This window comes from Apteryx mantelli, chromosome 1 (genome assembly GCF_036417845.1).
Source record: "Apteryx mantelli isolate bAptMan1 chromosome 1, bAptMan1.hap1, whole genome shotgun sequence".
NCBI lineage: Eukaryota > Metazoa > Chordata > Aves > Apterygiformes > Apterygidae > Apteryx > Apteryx mantelli.
In genome coordinates, this window is record NC_089978.1 from 107,099,876 (window position 1) to 107,127,402 (window position 27,527).

Sequence of the window (27,527 nt, forward strand, 5' to 3'; positions counted from 1 at the left end):
TAAGTAAAAATACATACATCTTTGTAGCAAACTTCTCCATCTCATGAAAAAAAGTATTTCATGGAGACTTTAAATATTTCTGAACTCAAAGGGAGAAAGGAGGAATTTATATTCTGCTTTGACAAACTGAAAATGAAGTATTCTGACTTTTCAGTTTGAAATGATATTTGTTGAAATAACTGCAGCACATTTTGCTTTCACCTTCCCACTGGGATCCCAAGCTAACTAGGTGGTAAGGCTGCCTGCCAGGGCAACCCCCTCCTTCCTTACCCAGCATCTACTCCGGTTCTGCAGATTATCTTCTCTGGAGTTGTAGGAAGAGGTGAATGGTTGATAGATGAGAGCTACTCTGTTGCTGGAGTGGTCATTTCTTCAGTACAAAGATGTTCAGGAATAATTTAACATCGGAATAAACAGCTAATCTATCAAGCTCCTACTTAGTAATCTATATAAGTGCTGTCAGGACCACAGCAATGAGGGGTGCAGCTGCAGAAGGAGCTGTCACGTATTGATGTGAGGGATACTGAAAGCTCTTTGCTGAAATATAAGCTTGTCCAGGGATAGATCTGAGTGTCCCTGGTATACACCCAGCAGTGGTAATATTCAGGGAACTAATGTATTCTTCCTGCAGAGCTACGAAATCTTTGGAAGAAAATTAGCAATAAGGAGGATGGTGGTGAAATGCCTGAAAATATTACTGGTCTATGGGTAGGCACCTTTCCACCTGTCCACCTCTCCACTGTGAAGAGCAACACTAGTTTTGATCGTCAGTTATAAGAAAAATTTATAACAAATTTAAATACATTCATAATTTGTATAGTATTTGATAATTGGAGTGTACAGCTCCAAGCTTACTACACAGGAGATGTGCCTACAGAAATAAACTGCACAATAAATTACGCCATACTACACTGATAGGCAGGTAGTGAAGGTAAGGGGATGTGAAGCTATCTCCTTGCTTGCCACCCAATCAAGACAGTTCTGCTCTTCTTGTGCACTCCCAAACACTCGGTCCAGCCTGCATTTAGGTGACTTGGGTAATGCATCTGTTTCTTCTTTTGGGATAGTTTGATATTTTAAGTTTTCTTACAATGACCGCTGTTCTCTTCTTGGCGCTCCAGCTGTTTACATCAGCAGATCTTGGAGAAGTCCTTCTGAATATTTTTATAACTTAACAAGTGAAAAGAGGCAACTTCATTCCAAACTGGGAGGAGAAATAAGTGCATTGTTTACACAAAATCTCTTTGCTCAAGGAAGAAATTGGCAGTTTGAAACCGTCAGGTCACATCTAGTCCCTTTCAGAGGGTTGCTTAAATGACTTCTAAACAAGCGGAGATGTAAGATCCCCAGTATAAGATTGAAAGGGATCAGAAGGGATCATTTTAAAAGTAAGACAGATGTTAAATTTTGTCTGGAAAGAGAATTTGATGGGATTGTGGAGGAGGGAAAGTTAAAACTAATTAATTTGATTCAAGTAATATTGAAAATGAGCAAGGATATTTTCCACAGCTGTTTGTTAGTAAAATGGCTGATTAATTTAATCAAAAGGGGAAGCATGGGAGGGGAATGAAAATGAAGCAGTGTATTGAAATGGAAAAAGCAACATATACTGCTGGGGTACATTTCCTGAGGACAGTTAGCTGGTTCTTATGAAGAATGTTGCAAAACTCCCATGTGTATTTCCGGGAATTTTCCCTTTACATGGTTTCAGAAGAAGGCTGACTTACTATCTTGAAGCTTACACGCACAAAAAAATTATCCTTGTGTTAGAGGAAGGTGATTTTTATAAACTGATCTCTAATATTCAGCTGATCTGCAGTGCTGAGTCCCAGAGCCTCCCTTGCAGAACACTTACTATCTGCAACTTTCTTCTAGCAGAGAAAAGCGCAGCTGGAAATGTGGATTTAATGCTCACTGAGACTAATGAAAACCCTCCCGCTGATATCTGGACTAAGGATGAGGCCCTAAATTAGTTCACTGCAATACAAATGAACCCATATTACTAGGTGGATATTATAAATTTCATGCCATATCAGTGGAGATAAACAAAATCACATCTCTTTAATTTCATCAGCTTTGCTTCCTGAACAATATACCTTTTCCAGCCTCACTGCTGAAATACTGTTTTGCTGTAATCAGTGTATTACACACACCAGTGGATCAGTATATTTGCATGTTAAGGCCACAATGTTCAAACCCAGATAAATACTGTGAAACACAACACCCTCACTCTCTTCAGAATGAGACCTGCTGCCACCGCAATCAGTAGTATATGCATTAAATATCACCTTTTATTACACAGTGAATGTTCAATAAATACCAGGAGTCTAGTGCAACCTAGACTCCTAAATACTGTGCATTGAATGACTTCAAAAGAAATGACTGATTTGAGAGACAGTTTTAATAAAGTGAGGAGATGACTGTAAGTGGTCAGGGGAAATGGCAACACGGGTAAATCAGAAATGAGCAGAGTAGAGAGAGGAGTTTTGCTGAGCACGGGTGGGGCAGGGTGGGTGCCTGCAGCACGTGCTTGGCCGGCACGGGCACAGCCCTGGACCTCCAGCAGATTTTACGCTTGCCTCCCAATGCGGTGGGAGCGGGAGGTGCTCCACATCCTGGGTCACTGAGCCGAGTTGGAAAAAATTTCTGTAGAAACAGAAGGCTCCAATGGTTTTAATATCTGCCTTGCCTTCTGGGAAGGGTTAACTACAGAGACTATATCCCAATGGCCATGTGTGAGCAATGGGGAAGTATGCATGCATGCCTAGCTCGGCCATGCTAGCGTTTCTGTACAGCCAGTCCGCGTGACACAGCTTATCCCTCACTGTCCCCGTGCCTTGTGTTACAAAGATATTTGCATTCAAGCCAGCAGAGCTCTGTTTTCTATGTTTCTACAGCTCCAGTTTATCTATCTTAAAATGGTCTCTTCTGAAATTATTGTAATTTCATTTAGAAATAATTAGATCGATATTATTAATCACTCCAGTCATACGTCAGCATATGTTTGGAGTTTGACACTCACTGCATTAAATGGTTGCATTTAACAGTCCAATTGTTGCTGAAGGTGGAGCTATTCTGCACAACTATTTCTTTTAAAGAGTGAGTGTGTTTCTTTGCTTTCAACTCATATACATGTCTCATAGTAAAAGATAGCCTGTAAGTAAATGCACGTGGCAGTTTGTGCAATAAGCACAAAAAGCCCACTGTTCTTAAATACTGGTACGTAGCAAAGCTTCTGACTATATTAGTTAATCAAATATCTTCTTACAGGTATAAAATGGATCCCTTGTAAAATGTAAAGGTGTTTTTCCCACTACTGAAATGTTGCTGAACGCTCAACATTTCCCAACGCTGTACTGCAGTGGAACGTTACTGGAAATTTCAGAGAAACTAGAGATAGACCAGACTGCAATGCTTTTGAAAAGAAAAGAGAGAACTATCATATTAATTAGTCCATCTATGGCTGATTGCTAGAGTTCAAAAGTTACTGCTTAGAGAGGGGGTACACCACAATCAGTTTAGCTCCACTTGTTTTATGTACTCACTGTTGTGTTGAGCTGTTTACAATTGCCCTCCCCAAAATTAAAAAAAAAAAGAAGATGAATCTTAATATGAGTCTAGTTCTTCTCAGTGATTGTTAATGCTGTTGAGCAAGATGATCAGGGCACTAGGACAGAGCCCTGGGCACCTTTCCCAAGGCAGGGGATAGCCCTGAGCAGGGCATTGGTCCCAATGCTCTCCGGACGTCCCTTCTGACCCAAATTACTCCATGATTTTATGGTCCTATGTTTATTTGCCCCATGACAAAGTTTATTTACAGATTCAGACCTCTGATTTTAGGATTTTGTTTCTATTTAGGCAGCCTGATGATTAGAAACTTTTTTTTTTTATTTCTTGCTCAGTTACTCATTTTCTACAATTTGAGGAGAAGCTAAACAGCTTCTAAGTATAGGTGAATTTGACATCTTAGATGTAGATGATATTTATTAATAAACTTATTTAATATAATTCTTAAAGTAGCTAAATTGTAGAAAAACTGCAGCTGAAAAGTCCTAGCTGCGAATATTAAGTCAGAGACCTTTTCGTAATCTGTTGCATGTCAAAAAACTTTAAATGTTTTCCAGCATATTATAATATTATAGAGAGTGACTTTTACAAATCAGATACGTTACATAGGCACAATGATAGTCTATTAAGAGAGGAACTTATTGCTGATATTCGTTGAGATTAAAACTACCAGAAATTTCTCCTGACAAACACTGAGAATCTTGTACCAAGTTCCTCCTTCCCTCCTGCTTGGGAAGGTGATGCTACCACCAAAAGCCCTGGGGAAGTTTTCCTGAACCTGCTGTTACTCTGCCTGAGAAGGCAGAAAGCATGGCACTAGCCACTCCAGCTGGGAGATAACAGCTGGCAGAAAGACGTCCTGACTACTATTCATTCCCTGGATCTCTTGCGGGTTATGTTTCAGAGACAGCCTTCTTCTCTCTCTACTTCTTCTCCCCCCCAAGGAGGGCTGAGGGATAGGTGCAAGAGGCTGAGGGCCCACAAACCAGAGCAAATACCCTGGGGAGGTGGCAACTCTAAACTCCTATCTGTTACACTGCATTTCCTGCCAAACCTTCTGATGAACGTGTTGATTTTAAAGCCTGACAAACACCTATGCTGGCAGAGAGAGACCCGGCTTTCTGACTTGCAAGCCTATTTTTCTGCAGTGGGTTGGTAAGCTTCAAGCATCGGAGGCTGCAGGCCACAAGGCCACCCTTACGAGGTTGCACGTCAAGATCCCTGACTATTTTTATTAATTATTGGGTAATTACATTGTAATTTCATTGGTGATCCCTAGCTCTTCTTGTGTTTTTTTTTCTTTTGCTCCATACTCACTTTGCCCATATCACCTGCGAATTTACAGATTTTTATCGAACCGTCTTCCAGTCATCTCTCATCTAAGCTGAAGTGTCCTCTCTCCAGTGTTGTAAAGACTAGCGTGGCAGCATTGTCTGGTTTTGTTCTCCATCCTTTCCTAAAATTTTCTGACACTGCGTTTGCTTTTGGTCACTGCTCAGCAGAGATGTATTTAGAAAATCATCTGGATCTAGAAAATCATCTGAATCATCTGTAAAGTCCCTAAGAAATGATAATATTTCTGTCCTGAGGACCTATCATTGTGTATGTATTGTTGGAGTTATTTTGTTTTACATGTGCTTTGCTTTATTTATATTGAATGCCATCTGCAATTTTTTTAATCTCTGTGGTGCAAGATCCTTCTGCTGCTTTTTACCTTGAAGTTATAGTGAAGTGACAAAGTTCACTGAGGATATGAAAGTCAACTGACCCCTCCCGGGTCTGGAGGGAAACCGGAAAGCAAGAATCTTCAGGACACATTTCAACTTGTAAAGGGAAACAGGAAGACCAAGAAGTTACTAATATATTTAAAATAATGACATTTTCCTTTTGAAGGCAGTAAGGGAATGTGGCAGTAGGAATGCACAAATTCGTAACTTTGAATACCTGGGACTGGCAAGACTGATAAAAAGTCTTTCTCAGAGTTGAGTCATTGTCAGTTATGAGTTATTGTCGGTTGGGAAGACAGAGGAAAAAGAAAGATATTTGGCAATTCGTGGCTCTAGTATGGAAGTTTTTTGTTTGTTTATTAACAGTGCATGTCACATTCTTATGCAGGTAGCCCAAGATGAATTATAGATAGGATTCCCCCCACCTCTGCAGTGAGAGATGTATCTGAGGAGACTCGAGAGACAGGTACCTCGGGAGGTTATAGGCAGAGAGCAGTGAAATGCCTATTGATTGATGACCAGTCCAGGAAGTAATTGCACTGAATGCTCGTAAACCTCCTCAAAATAACACTTGGAGAGGGGAAAGAAACCATAATGATTAGGATCTGGTTGTCCAGACTGTTACTTCACTGTGGCTTCTTCAATATTTTCACTGGAGCTCTTTCCTGTATTGGCTTAGGTTAAAGTGTTGAAAACGTTATTACTTTTGATAAGGGTAAATTGACACTATTATTTGAAGGCTCCTTATTATGACTTTTTTTTTTACAGTCATTAAAGAAAAATACAGGCAGAATATAAAGAAAAATACTTATGAATACAACACCAGAATACAAAACTGAATCTAAATAGTTGATTGAACAGAATCAGATGTTATGATCTCATTTTTCAGCTGTATGTGAATTTTTCTGTAATACATAGTCCATCAAACAGTATTCAATCCCTATCCTTTTTTACTAGTAGTGTGATATAGATTTTTTTTTTTTTGAAATGAACATGCTGGCACTGGAATATAATCAAGTGCAGAAATATGTGTAGAGTATCAAAGGCTTTTTATAACTGGGCATAAACAGAGCTTTTGGAGAGAATCAATGGTGTCACAACTATGTCAATAAAATTCACTGATCTGTCTCTACAATTTTATCTAAAAATCAATTTTATAGACAATAAGAAAATCTTTGCAGCATACATTTCTAATAGAATGTGCACTGTGCTGGCAGTGAAAGTTAGCCTCCAGTCTTGCAGTAGGACTGTATCAGAAGTATTGCATGACTGTTCAGAAATGCCTCTGCATATTATTCCTTGATGTCTAAATCTACCATAGCCATCTATGCTCCTGCACACTTTTCCAGGAGATATTTTTTCTGCAGAGAACTGGCATTACAAAGCAATGATGATTTAGTCATCTTCCAGGGTGTTTCTGCAAGTAAATTTGTGGAAACTTGTCGTTGCTTTTTTTATGAAAGGTTCATAGTGGGGGTGGAAAAGGAAAGAAATGGAGTATTTGTATGAATGCAAGGCAGGGACTTGAGCTATTAGTTTTTTTACTCAATTCCGCCTGTAAACTGATGCAAAAGATATGGGTGCTCATGCTTTGTGTGGTCTTATGTTATTTAATATGACTTAGCCAATCTCTGTAAATAGTGTTGTACACGCACCCTGCATTTCTGGTGGCAACTGGTCATTTTTTGAAATTTGGGGGTTTACTCCTCCTGTGCCATTTCTCCTTGCTTTCTTACCCATGTCTCTTTTGTTTCTTATTTTACTAAAGAAGTGAAGGGAAAGAGAAGTGGAAGGGAAACCATACAAATAGACCTTTGGGTAGTTAGCATGAAAAACCTGATAACTTGTTTTGGTTTGCTTTCTAGTTCTGATAGAGAGAATTTACCTCCCCAGAAGGTTCACAAAGATTTGATTAAAAAGGATTTCTTTACGTAAGTATAAAAAAGTTGGCACTCTCAGTGCTGTCTATTTTGGTATTGAATACTGATATTATGAACTTGCTCCAGATGCTAACTTTTCATGTGTCTTTCTCAAGCCATTTTTCAGATGGGTTTTGACATAAATTCTTTTATAATCTACTGCAATCAGAAAGGCATGTCTTTTCAGAAGAGAAGGAGGAATACAACCACTGTGACTTTGTTATGCTCTTACAGTTCCAGTTCCCTCCTCCCCAAACGATTCACCACCATTAAACAAAGAAAGTAAGATTCAGAAGGGTGGGGGGGCGTGGACTTTCTAGCCACTGATATCCACATCTTTTTACCTATCCCCTTCAGAGGTCTAATGTGGAGACCCACTGGAAATCGCAAAAAGGTCTGAATAGACCTACAGACCTATCAGTCTTCGATTTCTTGCTGCATTGAAATTATATAGGAACGGGAAAGCTTCTCGTTCCATACTCTCTAGAACAGTGTTTCCCAGACCCATCACATGTGGGGAACTCTTTTCTTCTAGAGGAAAGTTCAGGTCTGCCCAAACCACTGCCACCCAGGCGCTGCCCACAACAGCTGATGACAGCCCCAAGGATAGCAGCTGGGTCTGCTACACATCATGTCCTGCCCCTTGTCTCCCTGGGGTAACTCAGACCTGCCAAACTTCCCAGGGTGGTTATTGAGGGTAAATGGCAGAACATCTACAGTATGTTTGGGGGGAGTCATTGGCCAAGAAGCACCGTTCCCAGCGCCAAGATACAGTTAGCTGGGAGTTGCTGCAAATATTTTGTAGAGGTAGATGTATACTTTTGTATCCTTACTGAATGCTCCATGACTTAGCAGTGGTAGAGCAAGTCTGTGACCATATAGGCCAAGACTATGACACTCTTAATTACACAAAAATGACAGGATGTGCTGTGCTTTAGACGATGCGTTGTTCCACTGCAGAGAGATATGACCCAACAAGGAATAGGTAATGCTACTCTGACCTGTGAGTTATAGCTTAGTGTATACAAACTAACGATGCTTGTAAACAACTCTTGGCTTGCTGGGATACAACTCACAAGTTACATATATCTACCAATCCTTTCCTGGGCAGTTCTGAAAAGACACTTCTGAGTTTCTTGTACTTCTTCCCCATCATGAAATTTTTGGATCCTCACTCTGCATTTCACCACCCTTCCTCTGTCAGACATGCTAGCTACTGCCTCTACATCCATTTACAAACCCAAACACTATGAGCACTCTGTTTTGTGTTGTTGTTTTTTCATCTTTAGAAAAGCTACTGTGTGGCCCTCTGTCTCATTCATTCACTGCTAAGAAAACATTGAACAAAGGGAAATTGAATGAAGGGAAATGCTAGCTTTGTCCTCAGCCCCCTTGTCTAGTTAGAATCACAGAGTCAGTCAGGTGGGAAGGTCCCTCAGGAGGTCTTTAGTCCAACCTCCTGCCCAAAGCGGGGCCAGCTCTGGAATCAGACCAGGCTGCTCAGTGCTGTGTCCTGTCACGTCTTGAAAGCCACTAAGAAAAAGCCTCCTTGAAAACAGTTCTTCCTTATTGGTGAATAGTAGATCCAGCTGTGCATCACCCTTTGATTCAGTGCCTGCAACAACAAGTTATGCATGACACCCTTCAGAAATCTTCTTAATTGTTTGTGTTGCCCTTCTGCAGGGAGCTTAAAATCCCCCATATGAACCAGGATCTGTGATTCTTGACTTGTTTAAAGAAGGTTTCATCCACCTCCTCACCTTGATCGGTGTAACACACTCCCATGAAGCTGTCAGCCTTACCAGCCTCTCCTATAATCCTGACCCATGAAGTCTCATGATTAAGATTACTTCTAATTGTTTCTGACACCCCAGCTCAGAGGACAGGATTCCTGTTGTGAATGGTTCTGTAACAATATGTGGCAAAAAAGTGGGACCCCAGACTATTGTCCACCCAGAGAGGAGCTCCCTACATCCGAGCTGCTCCTCCACATAGAAGGCAAGTCCCCCTCATCTTCCCAGCCTGTATCTTCTGAAGAGCTGATATCTATCCTTTGCAGCATTCCAGCCTTGCAAGCTGTCCCACCACATCTCAGTTATTCCAAAGATGTTGTAGTTTTGGGACTGAATATGAAGCTCTAGTTCCTCCTGCTTGCTTCTCAGGCTGTGGGCATTTGTGCACATATGCTTAAGGCAGGCATCCTTTTGACCTGTTTTACCACTCCTGAGATCTCCCTTGTTCATGCTACCCTGCACTCTTGCTTTTCACTCCTGACCACCGCTAGTTTACTTGACTGTGGGTCTTTTTCTCCCTCTCCATCACTCCTAGTTTAAAGCTCTCCTCACCAGGCTGGTTGGCCTTTTTGCAAAGATGCTCTTGCCCCACTTTCTCCAGTGTATCCCATCTACCCCTCAGCAGTCCTCGATCCTTGGAGAGGAACCAAATCCCTGTTGACAGCACCAGCTGTGCAGCCAGTTATTGACCCACAGCATGTATCCATCCTTCCCCAGACTTTCTCCGCACCAGCAGAATTAAGGAGACACCACCTGGGCCCCCTAGTGCCTCATCCCCAGAGTCATGTAGTCACTCATGATACATTCTAGGTCTCCCTTGACAGTATCATTGGTGACCATGTAGATCAACACCTTGTAATAGTAATAGTCTGAGGGCTGGACAACCCTTGGCAATGTCCCAGCTCCGAATCCCCAGCAAGCACCAAACCTCCCTAGAAAGCAAGTCAAGTCAGCAAATATGTGCCTCTGCCATTAATAAGTATTACTAATTTGCATGACTAAAATGTAAAGTTCCCAAAGCTCGTAAAAAGCTATGGAAAGAGAAACCCTAGACACTTACTCAGTAGGAGTCAGGAAGTGAAGGGAAGTTTCCTTACACAGCAAGGATTTTTTTATTTTTTATTTTTGTTTTTATTGCTTTTAGGATAGGCCAAAACCTGGGACAGCTACACAAAGCAAAAATATTCAAGGCCGCCACAACACAGATATGAATACTAAAGCAGTCAGAAAAAACTACTTTTTTATCTGCTTTTTTTATCTGATTACTTTCCTTCCTCCCCTCCCCCCTCAGCTAGGTCAGATATTCTCACTAATTCTGTTCCTCTTTTTCTCTGCCTCCCTCTCAAAAAAGGGCCTTTGCTGATCACGTATGATTGGATGATCAAACTTGTGATACAGAATTGTGCAAATTATGCTCTTACTTGAACTTGAAATGTTTCTTAAACAACTTCAGAAAGTCAGTAGACACTGGATACAGATAGGTCAAAAAAGATTTAATAAGATTTCATAAGTATAAAGAGCCTAATAAACCTCATTGTTATCACATAGATGAAGCTTGATCTCAGACAGAACTCTTCTTCCCCTCAAGCAGAATATTGCATACTAGTCCAATAACACTTCAGTGAAAATCAGCTCTTCCACTCCTTAGGTGTTGTTCTGTACTGAAAGCAAGGCTGTGTGGAAAATGTAAATTTTCTTTTCAAGTCCTGCTATTAGCACATCTCAAGTGGCAGAGTTTCAAGAAAAAACCATCATGTTTTCCCTTGCAGCCTCACTATGGGAACTCATCAGTGCTTGAAGAAATTCACAGGTAACAAGTACTTAAAAGCGGAACTGAAAGCTGATTTGAGGCTTCCAATTCGGTTTCTTAAGAAGACAAACTTTAAGTGAATGCCAATTGGCTTGAGGGTGAGGGAGTTGCTGATAAAATCTATAAAACATTGAATAGAAACATATAGGCTTTGGTGGGAGCTTGTTGTTTTTATTTATTTATATCTGCTCCTCATACTCAGAGATTTTCATATTCTCCCTGTCTGGGCAAGATGACATATCTTCGTCCCATGTAAGAAAAAATGAAGAGATATTATAGAGCCTTACCTCTCTTCTGTTCCTCCCTTCCTAGGCCAATAAACAGACCAAGGAAGAGAGAGAATAATCACATCAAATGCCACAGATGATTAAAAAGAATTTATGAAGAGGGATTGATGATCCTGATGTGAAACCAAGTGCAGCTAAGGTAATTTGCAAAGCCAGAACAACCAAACAGAAAGATTGCTCGAGTGCCATTTAAAGTAAAGCAACCTGGTTTCACATTGTTCAATATGGTGCCATTTGGTTTGGGTTTTGTTTTTCCAGCCTTAAACAGCCCACATGTTCTGTTTGAAATATCTAGGGTTTTTGTTTTGCTTTTTTTTTTTTCTTCTCATTAAGAGCCTTTAATTTAGGTCATTTGTTATAGCTCGTACCAAAAAAAAGGTACTAGGAAATGAAATGCATTGTTGCTGTAGGCTAGTGCTTGCTCTGTGATCTTTTCTGAGATTAGTACCATAATTATTATTTGTGAGATCATGTCATGTTCAACAAATGACTGTGTTTTAAGAAGTAATTGCCTGCACAACAGTGGCATAAGTGAGTATCAGCCACCATGGTTTTTTACTGCATATATGAATACAGCAGAAAGGTAATGAATATAACCAGGGTAGAAAAGACACAGATCTGAAGCTGCAACATTATATTGTCTCTTCTTTTTTCTTTTTCCGTCTGAATCACTGTGACAGAAGCTATAACACTGGCAGTTTTCACACAGCTATCTAGCCTGTGCAAGGCCAAGCTGCATTAGAAACAAAATTTTAGATATGGTCATAATGAAAAATAAAGATTAGTTACTTAATGTCACCTTTGTGCAAATTGCTAACTCTTTGCCAACGAAATAATTTGGCTGTTTCAGAGATGTAGCCTGCTTAGCAAGAAAGGGCAACTGATAAACAGGCATGCCCGTGTTGTTCCCTGCACCAAAAATGGCACATAGGAAAAGCAGTGCTAAGCACCATCCTGCTGTTCCTCTAAGTCCTCCTCAGAAGTCCCTTCTTTCACTCTTCTTTCTCCTCCTCCTGTTCATTATCCCCATGCTACCCTGGCTTCCTGTTGTTCCATCTTCCTATTACAGGAACCGCCCATGGGCTCTAATTGGTGGTAGCACCTATGGTGTCAGGCAGGACACAGACACAGACAAAGAGCAGTATTAATAAGTTAGTCCTTGCACTGGAGAGCTTTCAGCGTGTAGGGCTGTTCTCACCTTCTCTTCCCAATTTTGCTCACTTCCTGCTGGCCAGTCTGAGTGCATCAAGGACACATCTCACTGCTCCTGCGGTGCCAGCTAAGCTCACAACGAGGCAACCTTACCTTTGGCTACTGCCTCCACCCTTTAGGGAGCAGCTGGGATGCCTCTCAAGCAGGGGTCACAGCAAAAGCAGATAAAAGTGTGCTTAATTAACTCCAGCTTCTGACTCCCTCTTCCTACATCCAGCAGGTGCTGTGCTACCACCATCAAGCCCTTCCTACCTGAATGACCTTCTTGCCACAGGAGATCAGCCAGACATCCTTACGCTAAGGCATCTGCCTGCCTGCACAAACACCTCCCTCAGCCAGAGCTGTTGGCTTCTGTAGAGCTTCTTGCCCTCCCTCCTCAGCTGCCTGTGGATACGATGTGTTGACACTGAGATTTGTTTTTTTGCAAATAAGGAAAATAGGTTTTAAGTAATTTTCATGAAATGTCACACAGAACCAAAGAAATTTGCCCAGCATAAAGCCAAGACACAGCAAGTGAACAAAATGAAGCGGTAGGGATAGAGGAGGAGAAGATGACAAGGTGATAATACAAATGTGTTATCAGCAAGAATAGGTGTGGGCACAAAGGGACTCTCCTCCTGCCTTGTCCTGGGGAAGATCACCTTGATGCCATGCTTTCCTACTGCAGTAGGACCAACACGTGCCTGCCTTGCTCTAAGGTTAGAGATTTAATTCCGAGCTATTGAGTAGGATCCTTTAAGAGATTTGAAAATCTCAGCTCTTGTGTTTCCTAGATTGTTATTAAAAATCTTGTGAAAGAAGTAAGGTGAGGGTCATCAACCCTAATGATGACTTCCCTACCATCTTTCCTAATGTTGTACAGTGCAGTGATTGGCACAGTTTACTTTATACAGATGGCTACCTTCCAGCGACAGTAAGAGATTAGCCAATGGTAATGGTCTGGGACTTTCTAGGACAATAGGATTAAAATAAACCATTGCAAGAGGCACATGACACTGTTCTAGAAAATTGATATGGCCCCTTAATGATTTTTCTGAGATTCATCAGTGATGCCACCGTGGTCAGCAACGTAAAAGAAAGAAAATTAGATTTGTAAATGAGGTCATGTTTTGGAAAAGGTATCAGTATTCAACACTGTGTTACAAAGTCTGTGGTAAAGTCCGTGCTGAACTAGGACTTATCTACAAAGGTGACTATAAGAGAAGACCAAGAAGAGAGGAAATTTAGTCAGCCTTACAACTTTCCTCAGTGAGAAACACCTTAGGATACATTCAGTTCTGTAATTTGCTGGGGGTGGGAAACAGGTTTGAAAGCAAAAGTCATCCTAGCACTGACTGCCTGACTGATACTCAGATTAATTTCAGACATAGTGAGCCTGTGGGAGAAGAGATGAAGTCAGGTATGACTAAACTGAATGCCTAGAAATAATAACTTGTCCCTAGTTAGAGCAGTGCACTTTATCTGTTCCTGCCTACGTGATGTTTCTACATTGACCATTACAATTGATTGTTATTATTATTATGCTTTTATATGCCTGAAAATGTATGAGGCACCTTACACTATTAAACCTATGAGTTGCTGTTTCTTGCCAATTGAACTGTGAAACAGAGCAATAATGTGTCAGCGATATAAAAATTATATGTTGTTTTCTATAATCTATTTATATGAAGAACAAAAATCTTCATAATAAACTTGCTTCCTCCAAAAGACGATGGTGATTCCTAGCAAGAGGAAGGAATTTGCATTAATCAAACAGGGGAAAGAGGCCATTTTGAAGACTTATTATTTTAACAGTTTAATCTGATTAGTATTGAAGGCCAGGAGTGAGAGAAAGGAAAAAGATAATGAAAATAGAAGTAAGAACAGAGTTAATAGCTTACGAATTGGTTAATACAGCTTTTAGATTTTTTTTTAGATTTTTTTAATGGGGTAGCACCTTTTCAGATGATACATGGCCCATGCCTTCCTTCCTTTCCTCCTGCATCTGTAGGAATCTGCCTTTACCTTACAACTGAGACATTCTGTGAGCTCTTCGTTGCATAGAGGCACTGCACTCATCTGAGTGTGGTGCAGGACTGGAGCCTTGCATAGCAGAGGATGTAAGGATGTAGGGATGTAAGGAAAAGAAGGTGCAGGAGATATTTAATCACCTTACATACTCTCATAATCTGGGAACTGCAAAATCAAATGCAGCACAGAAAACTTGTGTAGATAAACAGCCCAAAGCCAGTTACTGATTGACCACTTCAGTGTTTCTGTCTGTGGGATACCAAACATTTTTGTGGTTATTCATTGTCAGATTACCAAATTGAAGACCTGGGAAAATGCCTTGTAAATATGAAATGGCTTTACCTGCATTCAGATGTTTGCATCCCATGAATATTCTAGCAAATGGGTTTTATCAGGGGGAACATTTACTGCAGCGTTACAATTATACGCAGTTATAGAAGATATCCAAGAAAATGATTTCTGAATTCATAAATATCATTATAAACTCCAAGAATTACACTTATCAAACATATAAAGAACAAAGAGTCCCTGAGGATAAGCGTCCAGTCTGGACTAAGCAGTGTATGCCTTGATCCTGCGTTCAGGTCCCTGTGGCCATAAACGTCCGCCCAAGTGGTTTCAGTAGCGACATCCAGCACAGCTGGTTGAATTTTGATTGTCAGAGAGTCTCAAGAGACTACTTATAAACTGTATGAGAGAAAGCCGAATAATGAACACATTCAAGTGAATAGCCTGCTGTTCCTAGAAAAATGAGCCATTGCCTCTAAGCTTAGGTACCCTTGTGGCCAATGTTGCTTTTCATTGGCTCTGCAGAAAAAATGACAGAAGGAGCTGGACCATAGATATTAATTAGTTAAATTACTCCATGTTACTTCTACAGTACATCATGACTAGCTTTTATTATTTTACAGCCATTAGTATTTCTAATACAGTATGAGGGCTCTTTCCTTTATCATGTTTTTGTAACCTTCACCATTGTGTCTCCTATTGTAACTCAAGCAAAATTATTAATTTCAGTGTGAGTCTGAGTGAAGGCTCAGTGAGAACCACCACAACTGGCACTTAGAAATAAATACATTAAATTGCCCTTCATGTCATTAGTCTCACAGATCAAAATTTGCAAGTAATTTTGAATTTACCATAAGTTAATGCATTCAACAGTATGATTACCAGGCTATTAAATCTGAAATACTAGAGCCTGAGATTTTATGGCACATGCATGATTCACAGACTTGTCTACACTAGAAGAAAAGATATCTGTGTTTTTCCACCAATATGGTGCTCATGGATGCTATAGTGTGGACAGGCTTCCAGTGTTATATCTCTGAAAAGCAGGCATATCTGGCTGGGTTTTCAGTTGAGAAAAAGCAACTAAATTCATTCTGTATTTGATCATTTGCCTTTTGTTGTTGCCTTCAGCAATGAAGAAGTGTCAGCATTGGGGTTTTTTTTGTTTTGGCTTAGCTGTGCATCTGAACCAGTTAAGACAAACAGGATAACAAGCACGCAGCCCAACCCAGAACTAACAAATTGCAAGTATTTCTGGCTTCCTGGTGCATCCTGAGGGGATCGCCTTTGAGCCATGTTTTCAGTTTTGCTTGAGAGTCCTGTGCACTGCGGGTGCGATCCCAGTGTGGAAGAGGAAAAAAAAAGGTCAGTTGCTAAATATAGCTGACCCCCTCTCTTCTGCTAGCTGTACCCCGTTCCCAGTGCCTGGCCTGGCCTGGCCTGGCATGACTGATGTCACAAAAGAGAGGTCCTCACTTCTAATTCTGATTCTGCAGGAGTGATGAAAAAAGAACGAAAGCTTTATGAATATAGTTGACTTTAACAAAATGATGATTCTGACCTTCTTTGTAAAGCTGTCTGTGAGCCTAGGATGAAAATTGTGAAACACTCTGGAAAAAGTGGCTAGACTGCCATTAAAGCTTCTGGCTGATGCTCTGTCCCGACTCTGTCTTTTGTTTTTGAGATATTGTAAATCAAATTCTGCATAGACACTAGCATCTGGTCCAATATACAGTAAGTAAAGAGGAAAGAGTTCCATTAATTCCTGTTCAAATCCTTTACCCCAGCCCTTTGTCATGTTTCTCAATGCACTTGATCTGGCTGTGCCCTTGTTAACCATGGAACTGGGCATGTGGGGGAGCAAGAGGCAGAGATTCCCAAATTTACTAAATATGATCCATTTCAAGTCTAAACAGACACTTTGATTTGTTGCATGGCTCAACTTAGGTGCCCACATTATGTCTTGACTATGACTCTTTAACACCACACTGGTACATCTGTCATATTTTTGATAGCTTGTATGAGCTGCTAACTGTTCACAAAAGTAGCTGCATGTTAATGGGCGGTATTTGCCTCATGCTATGAGAAGAAATGGCCTGGAGTAAAGGAAGCAAGTGTTTTTATGTGTTTGTCTCCTGTTATTTTAATCATGAAGCATAAGCATATAAGCAACAACACTGTACTGTCCCCATGTCCTGCTGCTTGCCCAGCTATGACAGCCCCTCAGCAGGGAGTGTGCATGATGTGTACAGTGCAGCAGTTCTTAACATAAGATAAATTATTATGATTTTCAGGTTCATTAGGTGGCATGTGACTGTGAGCTGGTGTGTAGGAAAAAGTTAAACTGGGGGAATATCTGCCGTGGAAGCAGCAGAACAATTCCTATGGGGTGCATTGCAACAAAGAAATGTTAGAGCACTTCATTCCCATCTGTCCTTACTTGGCTAATCTAGCTGACTGAACAGCTTATAGGTGAAGCTTGTTATGCTTGGCACAGCTTTGTGCTCATAGGGCAGAAAAGAGAACAAGCGCAGTCCTCCTGCCACAGATGTTACAAAGCCTTCTCAGCCTCAACTGCAGAGACTTAAAAACTAACCTTAAGATCAAGATAACTTCAGTTGGCTTGATTCAGAGAGACAGCAACTGTCATCAGAGGTGGGGCCAGACTGAGGTGCCCACTGCACCGCTCAGGGCACCCTCAGCACAAGAATCTCTTTCTGCATCTGTCTGAAGTCTGCAACCTCTGCCCACAGGCCCAGGGAGAAGAGGAGGGTGCAGAACACACAGGCAGCCCCTCTTGGGCAAGCAGCATTGTGCTCTGATTGCAGAAGAGCTGCATTTCGTTGCCTTTTAATACCACCTACTTGCCATATACTTCCTTTCAACTCCTGAACTTCTCTGACATGTTGGAGAATTAATAGGGTATGACCAAATTGGAAAAAAATTCATTCTCAGAGGTGATGATGATGGGGGTGTTCAAAATACAATGCATTAGGCTGAACCCAGAGAAGCAAAATGAATGAGGTGGAGAGCTTAGTGTTTTTATTTTTTAACATTTTAGACAGGAATTAGTCTGTCCTGAACGGTTACGTTAAAAACAAGTCCAAGTGTAATCCTAGCATATGCAGACCCATGACCTTTTCTCCCAAGGAATTAGCTGTAGATCATGTCCCTCTGAATGCACTTAGAGGAGCATTTTGTAGGGAAAAAAATAGCGAGACTTTGGTACTCTTTTTCTTTGATATCTGGGTTCTATAATCTTTACTCATCCCAGTAGTCCCAATGATGGATCAGGGCTTTTTTTTTTTTTTTTTTTTTTTTCCTTCAGTTAAGGGTTCACTGGTCATCTAAAAGATACATTAAATGACTAATGTATGCCCTTCTCTTCATGTCTTAAATGTAGCAGTGCATAATGTTATCAAGGGCCTCTCTGAGTGTATCTTATTAGCATGGCTTTGTAATAGTAAGCACACTTTTAACTTTGACAGACTTGCACCATTAATGTTTAGTGGAAAATTATAAGCACTTCATCAGATCTTATAAAGGAGGGTGACAGGGCTTTCTTACATCCAGAACTACATTTTTAACTCACTATTTCCCATGTTTGTATGTCATTCACTGACCTTGGAAACACAAGGCCTGAAAGTAATGCAAGCAGTGCTGATTGTGAACAGCAAACCACATGTAAACAATTTCAGCAGGAGAGTGGCATTTTTGTTGGACAGTTCTTCTTTCATTCCATAAAATATAAATCATTCAACTTGTCAGATGTGGATTTGTGGTCACCAACAAAAGAGAAAGAGAAAAAAATAATAGTTTGAGTGTGGTAATAGGGAATGAGTTTGGGTTAAAAAGGGGAGGAAAAAGCGTTAGCTTTCTTTCCTTTTACAGCTTTTTGTCTTCTTTACTGCAGGGTTCAAAGCAAGCAGGGATACAGCAAGCTGTATTTTATTTTCCTACGGTAAATTTTAACAAGAAAAATCTGCAAAGTGCTACAGTGTAACAGGCTGCTTCAGAAGAATCCTTTATTGGAAGTAGCAGCTGGAAAGAAGACTCACCTGGCAGTTGGAGTTATGACATGAGGGCTGGGAGGACCTTTCTAAGATTAGGCACAAAACAATTTCACCTTTTAACCTTTCTTCCCTTTTCTTTCTTTCAAGGAATAATAGTGATAGATAGGGGGAGGCAGAAAAGGGAGTTTAATAACATTTTTATATTATTGCTCTTGAAACCAGATAGAAGAAAGAGAGTGTACACTGAAAGTACGTACTTTCTATGCTTTGCTATATTTTCTCCCTGGTTTTCAAGCAGAATTTAGTGCTTACAATTTTTATCATTGGTTGCGTGACAGGAATGAATGCAGCAGTGACAAGCGATGACAGGGCCTATGCTATGGTGCCATTCCTTCCCAGGTACATCCTTTGCATCAGCTAGTCCTCCTCTCATTTCACCCATGCCTTCATGGTATTTATTTCGTTCCTTAACTCATGTGATTACCTGAAATTTACAGCTTCTTTTTTTTTTTTCTCAATTTTATAAATAGGAGCTTGTTTTAGAGAGCTATTTTTTGGCTGGATACTAGAAACCAGAAACCAGAAGGTAAATAAAAATGATACTATAATTATTTTTTAACTCTTGCATTCTTGTCAAGGTATGTTCATGATGTTTGACTACTCAGGCTGGTGAAAAGTAAGAAACCTTTATTGATTTTGAGTTGTAGCCTGTTGTCTCTAGCCTGACTTCCTAGGTACTATCGCATTTCCAGGTATCAGTCTACATGACAAAAGATTGCAGGATTGGACCTTGAACTGATACGTGTGATATGACCTGTTATTTCAAATAGAAATGTATTTGGGGAATTGTGGAGAGAGCAGGAGACTTATGGAGACTTTTTCTCTGTCAGCCCTATACAGGGCCCTCTACCCTTTACACAGCCCTATAAAGTAATTAAAAGTCAGACTGAACTGTGTGGACTCTCCTTGCATGAGCCATCCTCCCCGCTCTCATGGCGGATGCTAAGGGATGTGCTAGTCTTCATTTCCTGGTTAGTGACCTCCCGAGAACTGAAGAATGTTGACCCAGATGAATCCTAGCACCCCATCCATGTCTTGAGCCTACTCTCATGGATATTGCACTCTCCACTTCCAGTCTCATCAACACGTACTTCCTTTCTCCTTTCCTCCCCGCTCCTCTCCGCTTTAACCTCATTTTTAGTCCTTCTGTGCCAATATTTCTCTTCCCTCAGACCCAACTCATAGCTATTAGGCAGGTGAGGGTTGCCAGGGCCAGGGTGGGAATCACTGCAAGCATGGGGCGAACATTTATGTAGTACTCAAGTTGCAACAGGCAGTTTTGTGCAGGTCTTGAAGAGCTACACAAGAGCATAATCTACAGCAGATGGGATGAGCAGAGATTAACAGCTGCCAGACACTCTGATGAGCAATACTGGGACCCAAAATGGCCTTATACTTAAAAACCTACCTACCTGCAACACCTGGACTACTGAATTCAAGTACTTAATTACAAAATTTATATATATAGCCTTTCTATAGATGAAAAAAATTAATAATAATTAATAATATTAATAAATATGAATATCTAGGAACATGATCCAACCCCCCAGCGTTCCCTGGGGTGGGATCCATCTGTCCAATTGTCTCAGAGTTAGGCATCAAATTTCAGCTAGTCAAGGGAGAGACAGGCAGTCTCTCCAAAGAGTATTTTATGTCTCTGTGGCCAGCATCTCAGGCACCTTGAATCACTGTTGAGTGTTGCTTGTCTCTGTCAAGTGACCATGGAAGGAACTTAGACAGTGGGTTAGGTTAGATGTCTAATGTGTAAGTGAGGAAAGATAAATCCTACCACAGGAAGCTTTCTGTTGACAAAATCAGAGTTGAAAATGGTGCTATAAAACATTCTTGCTCTTTATCTTAGCTTATAACACTTTGACTCTCAGTCTCATAACTACCTGAAGTAAAACCCAAAAGCACATTCCACGAGGAGACTGGGAGAGTGGGGAAGGCAGCTTTCTGTACCAGAAGAAGCCTGCTACCACCTTGTGTAATGATAAACCCAAGCCAAGATCTGTATCAGGCCTGCTAGCTCATTAGGGGGAAGAGTGGAGAGGATGCTGGGGTCTGGTTTTCACTCTCCTACTAAAGAAGCTGGCATGGCTGAACCAACCGGAAATGGTTGTAGCTTTCTTCTGATATAGGGCTGAACCAAGTTACCTTTCCTAGAGCAAGTGAGAGAGCAAGAAAGCAATTTTAGGATTAGCTCCAAGAAGATAGTCACCACCCTTCCCACACAACTGTCAATAAGGAAAAAGTGCTGGTCTGCAAGACTTCAGGGTTCAGGCACAATCAAGATGCTAAAATGAAAAGAACTAGCAGGCTGGCACATATTCTGGATGACCTATAACATCCTATTTCTCAAAAGAGTATTTTTTTATATTTTGGTTTTTGATCTGTTTTTGAAGTTCAAGGCATTATGAAAAAATGTTAGTTGAGTCCAGAATATTTAATCTCTGCAGGAGGGTGTATGAGCCGTGTTTATTTCCAGCTAAGAAGCTCAGCCTCACCATGACCAAAGATAAACTGGTCTCAAATGTACTGCAGAGAATATCTTATTCCAAGCTTTTTGGACAGAGTAGATTGAAATTGTTTTAATATGCAGTATTTTTGGAGTATTTGAACACTCCCAAAGACTGTAAGGGATATTCCTGCCTTCTGTTTTCCTTTATTTAGACTTCAAAAGAGATCAAACTATAAGGATAATGAATCTATCAAGGTATGTATCTGACCCTTCAAAAAAAATTCAGCCCCACATTTACTCCATATTATAATGAACAGCTACACAGCTAACATTTAGCAGAACAATTCTTTCCTTTAGGTTTGCTATAATTTGAGAATTACAGGACATCAGCCATTGATTGCCCATGTGCGACAGGCTGAATGTCTTGCTGACGTTTAGTGGCAGACAGTATCTTCAAATAGTAAAACATGATGATATCAACATTACTGTGACATAGCTGACTGCACTGAGCACTTAAGCATTGCAGACTAGAATCAAGGGCACACAGTTTTCAGTGCAGCAAGGTCAATTATCAGTAATAATCCTTTCTTGGAAGTTTGAGTGTATTACCACCCCAAGATTTCTTTTTAGGGCAAGAAGCTAAGATCAGTGCTTTGGGGAGATGTTCTGCCATGCCTTGTAGATGTGTGGGTATAAAGCCAACATAAATGATACCCTTGCTACAGGGGTGGTATTAAGGTAGATGTGTTGGCTGGAGTATGTGAGATGAACATGCTACACTCCACTGCCTGTGGAATTGGTCTCTAGGAGAATGTAATATTGGCCATGCTGTAAGGTACAACAGAGGGAAAGTTCCTCATAGCTCTCCTCTTCAGCAAGCCAGAGTTTAGGGTGCCTTTTTTCCTGTTTTCTTGAGCTAGTCCAAGCAATGTGTTGAAAAGGAGAGGGCTGTTCTTTCTGATAAACCCACCTGCATTCAACCAGATCATTTGAATTCTTGCCTGAGAAGGAAAGAAATACTGGAGTAGATGGTTTTTCTCTTTCTGTGTGTGTGCATCAACTGCATGTGGGTAGGTTGAATTTTATTTGTTTTTCTTTTTTTTTTAATTACACATATTAAATTCTTTGTAATCTGAATTCCCAAGTTTTGCTTTTCTTAATTTTGTAGGCCAGACTGGTTCATCTTTCTCCTAATGTGTTATAGCAGACCATGTCTGAATGGATTCTTTTGAATTTTGAAATCATCACATTTAAAGTGTATGAACGTCACATTTTCTTTTATCATTTATTTTACCATTTTGCAAGGAAATGCACAGTTTTGAAGGCAAGTAGTGTCACTCCCCCTGTCAGTTTGCAATGAAAGTGAAGCAATATAATATCCTACATTCAGAACTTTAATAGAATAATATTAGAGGTAGTTTTAAATACAGTAGGTCATGTTCTGGAAGCAGGCAACCACAGTAGCACAGAGCCTGCATTTCACTTATGTTGTTTCTTGTTTAAAAGTAGCTAGCATGTCTCAACCTTATGCTGCACCTGTTGTGTAGACAACTTCCTTTGACATCTGAGCTCCATGCAAGTCTTCTGTACTAGAAAATCAAACAGATATAGTAAGTCTATGTTTCCTTATAGTTTTACAATTTAGTTCTAATCTATAGCATCAAGAGAACCCTGCTTGAGCAGGGGGATTGGACTAGATGATCTCCAGAGGTCCCTCCCAACCTCGAACATTCTGATAAGCTTGCCATCTTAATACAAAATATATGATGTGGTAAAGCATGTCAGCTAATGGGATGCTTTCCTATACAAGCTGGAAGGTTTATCAAATATAAGAGTTTTGATTGTTTGTTTTAAGTTCTCAGCTGAATTCTGAGGTTGTGGGTTAAGAAGCTGTGGGGTTTTTGGTTTTATTTTTTTCCTAGGTTGGTTCTACAAGAAGATTTATAGGCAAAAAATGTGAAAAAATTGATCTAGAACTGTGTGCCCTGCATGTAATTCCTGGAGTTTCAGAAATGAAACTGGGAGCAGCTTTTCCAGGCAAGACAATTTAATAATGAATTCAAAATATCATTTTTTTTCTCCACAGATTACAGTTATATACTTCAGTCGATTAATGGGAAATATATAACTGAAATTCATCTCAAACTATTAAAAATGGAATATGAATTCTTATATCCAGTAAGGTATAAGGTTTCACATTTAGTCAGACTTGCATTTTGGTGAAAGCCTGTAATCTATTACAATTTTCTAGAGATCAAGGGATTTGGGACAGTAAGCATGCAAGTAAGCTTTGGGCTCTTTATCTCTCTTCTTACGGTAATTAATAACTTTGTTATGCCTTGATTTATAGTCCATGAGGGAATTTGATTATCCAAATGTACAGTGATTCTCTTCTTGTTTTCAACCAGTCAAGCAGCATTTATCAAAGCTATTCAGAGTCTCTTAACCTGCAGCAGGGTCAAGTGCTATATTGATAGAGTCAGTGGACATCAGCAGATTTCCACATGAGGGCACATTTATGGATGTTTTGTAAGGACTGAGGCTTGCATGATTCTAATTCTGTGAAATTCAGCCATTCTAGGTATAGAGAGAATTTGAGACAGATTCTGAGCTTTCTGCCCAATGCATGGAAAAATAATAGAGCAGGAAAGAACATAAGCTTCTCGTCTTTCCTATTGAAATTCTCTTAGCTCTGGTGTTGAGGAGGATGTTTTTGAGATGCAGATTATTTGTCCTACTTCATTTGGCAAGCTGCCAAGGCAGATTTGAATTAGTTGAGTCATGGGCAGAAAGCAGAAAAAAGTGAATTTTGAACAAAACACCTATCAGGACCTAACCTGGGGTGATGTTCATTTAGATTGCTTTTTGCTCCAAATTTTTAAAGCGCACCAAGCAAACAACCCCATTTTAGAGACTGTGTTGAGGAATCCAGGTTGGAAGTCATGAACCCCGGGGTCTATTTCTAGCTCTGTTGCTGATTTTGCTTATGATCTCAGTCATGTAGCACTTGGTACTTCTATTTCCCAGCATACTCCCTTGGGATATTAAGGCATAACTCAGAAGGGTAGTATAAGGTTGAAGTACTTTTGAGATCCTTGCTTAGAAGGGGCTAAACAGTAGATATTTTTAAAGCCCATTGGCCTATTCCTGCTTCATTACTAAGATGCTATGAAGTTTCCATCTGCTCTTTTGTAGTCTAACAATCTGTTGTTGTAGTTCATTTCCCTGGTATAAGGAGGTACATAACTATTTTTTTTTCAGTCTGCAGGGATGTATTTACCATTGCATGGTTGTTGTTTCAGTCTCTGAGTAAATAATGAGAAAAGGGAGGAAATATATTTCCTCTGTTTTTACCGTGGTCTGTACATGGCCCTCCATGTGTTCAGATTCAAAGGTAAACAAGCCTCCCAGGGAGGACTTATTTGGGTCCAAAGCAGGAAGCTTAATTTTGGTTTCCACCAACACATCCCATCAGGCAGGTTCTCTCATGAGCACTTCCACATTCTCTCCTAGTTTGTTTTTCCTGTGGAAAAGCTCTTCTAAAAGTAATTGTGTGTCACTACTTTCCTTCAAATCCCACACTTAGGCTCACTTCTCTGTGATGTCTATGCAAAGTCTGCCAGTGTCAAGAGCTATATAAACAACAAGGTAACCCAGTGACTTCTGACACTCACTTTCAACACCTACAAAATTATACAGAACTAGTTTAACTAATTTAAGGCTGAAAAAGTTCTTAAATTGATTTAAATATCGTAATTCAATACTGTAATTCAAGATTATGGTGGCACTTATGATAAAACACATATTCTGCATGTTGGCCATTTGCAATACATCATGGTGTCATGTGCTACCAGGCTTGCTGGTTAAAAATTATGTCTGAATAAAGATTGTTGCTATGAATGGGAGAGTAAATGCACAAATGGCTTTACACCTTCAACCACAAAGTTTCCATCAAGGTTATTGCAAGGTTTCTTTTGCTTTTCTCTTTTGCTCCTGAGACATACTGTCTGTCCTTATACTCACTGCCTCAAAGTCAACTTGTGTCTCCACCTCCCTATTCAAACAGGACAACTTCTTCCCATCGATAATTCAATGTCAGCTTCCTTTTCATACCTGAATAGCCCTGCATGCCTGTGTTTTTTCTCTCTTTTCCCACAAATCTTCTCTCATCCTTGGCAGACAATGGTAGTTGGTGTTCTTCATAACAGCCTTTTGTGGGCATAATTCCTTATTATAACTACAGCAATACAGTTAAGCCTCACACTTTTTTTTTAATCACCGAGGAATAGACTCTCTGTCTCCTGAAACACAGTGTGTAAGGCAGAGAATAAGAAATCCTTATTAAGGGGGAGGAAAAAAGTTGCTGTCTACTTCCTCCCTGGAACCATCCCGAAATATACAGGGGCAAAGAAGATAGGCAATATGTGGGTGTATCCTGTCTAACAGAAGGAACCTACGATGGGGAAAAGAGCACCATGCTCTCAAAATAATAGCATATGTATTTGTAACAAGGAAGCTCTGTTAGGCAATTCCCTCTTCAAAGTAGCCTGTTTCATGCCAAGTATGCACTGAGTAAAAAAACAAAGCATGACTGTGACTCAGCACTAAAATCATATAATATTCCCTTAAACAAGTTTCCCTATTTTGTATGGCCTTCAGAGAAATGCAGTGTGATGTAGCAGATGTTCTCCTTCCGTTTACATGTTTAGTCTTTGTTCCATGATATTCTGGATTACAACTTTTGAGATTGCTTTTCTCACTCAGAAATCTACTCTCCACTATGTTTTTTGTCCAGCTGAAGTTGCACAAGACTGGCCCCAAGTTTGCTGTTAGGTCTTTCACTACATGGGTGTGTGTCACTTCATTAACAGACCTGCTGCAGTATCAGCTTCCAGACAATACTCTGCCCACACTAGGTTTTTCACTTTAAACCATTACACTCTAATTTGATTCATACATAAAGTAATACATAAAGTTAGAAATTGCTGAGCTACTGAAATGTGCTCTGTGAAAACCTTTTCCTTCTTTCCAAGGAACTGTAAATCCACAGAGAAGGGAGAAGTTACTCCAAGCAGCATTTAGCCCTTCTAAAGATTAATATTGTAATAATAGGCCACTGCATATACAATCACATCTGTTTTGTGGATGGTCTTCTCTCTTTACATGGATCTGCCTTATTGTCAGAGATTTTTACTGAGGAATACTTTTTATTGTTGGGTTTTGGCTGAGGAAAATGGAATTCTTATTACATTGCTCTGCAGTAGCAATTCCATAGTCCGCTTTGCTGTCATCACACAAACGGATGCATGAACACACACATCTTAATGATAAAGTACAATCTTCTGTTTACATGTTTCATGGCTGAGAAATTAGATTTGTCCTAACATGCTGTGTTTTCCTGACCTATCCAGAATAAACATACCGATTAAGATACTGAAAAACAGTCATGTTGGAATTTCCCTAGGCAGTTTGAAATAAGACTTTGATAAACTACTTCTTTTTCCATATTCATAGTTTCAGTAACTCAGTGGAGATGACAAATTTTTGAAAATCTTCCTTAATTTTGAATTCTGAGACACTGACCGTAAGACTTTTAATATAGAATCTTTTTTTCAGAAAGTTGACTCCAGGTCTAAATTTTCTGGCTGACCACCAACAGGGCTTATCCAATTACTCTCCTGGATTTGAGTTAAAGTGGAGTGGCTTTAAGTGATGGAATTGTGGTCAGGATGGCTAGTGGTTTGTATCTGAAGATTTTGAATCATTAGGTAAACTAGTCCAAAAGACTGCTGTGACAAACCGATATTAAATGAACAGCTATGATCCTAGCAATTTCAGTTGCTTTAAAACTTTCATCTGAAGGAGCAATCTCATTCTAATCATTACCGTATGACTCAGTTTTCCACATTTCATGTCCTTTGGAATGATTTGGAATAGATTTTACTCCCACTAAAAAGAGAATTATGGGGCTTTTTCAGTGTTGTTATTCACACGATTCTCCTTTTGAAACATGCTGATACTGTATTTGATATGACAACAGCTTTGTGATAAAAGAACTGAATTTTAGTCCCTAAATTACATTTCTACAGAAGTGTATCACACAGCTCAGGGACCATGCTACACCTTTAGTGCGTAGACCTCTCCGCTGGAAAAAATTGTCATAGTTCCTCTGACTAGCAATTTAATAAACTAAAAACTTGATTCTCAAGTTTTAGAGAAAAAGAGAAATAAAATCCATCAACTCTTTTCATCTGTAGAAATCTGCCAATGTTTTCTTCATCTCTGCTGGTGCTGAATTTTGCTCTTTTATGAATATGTTGCCTGTCCATCTCAGTATTAAAGAAAAGTGCTGAAAGGCTTTCAAAACTATTTGAAGCCAG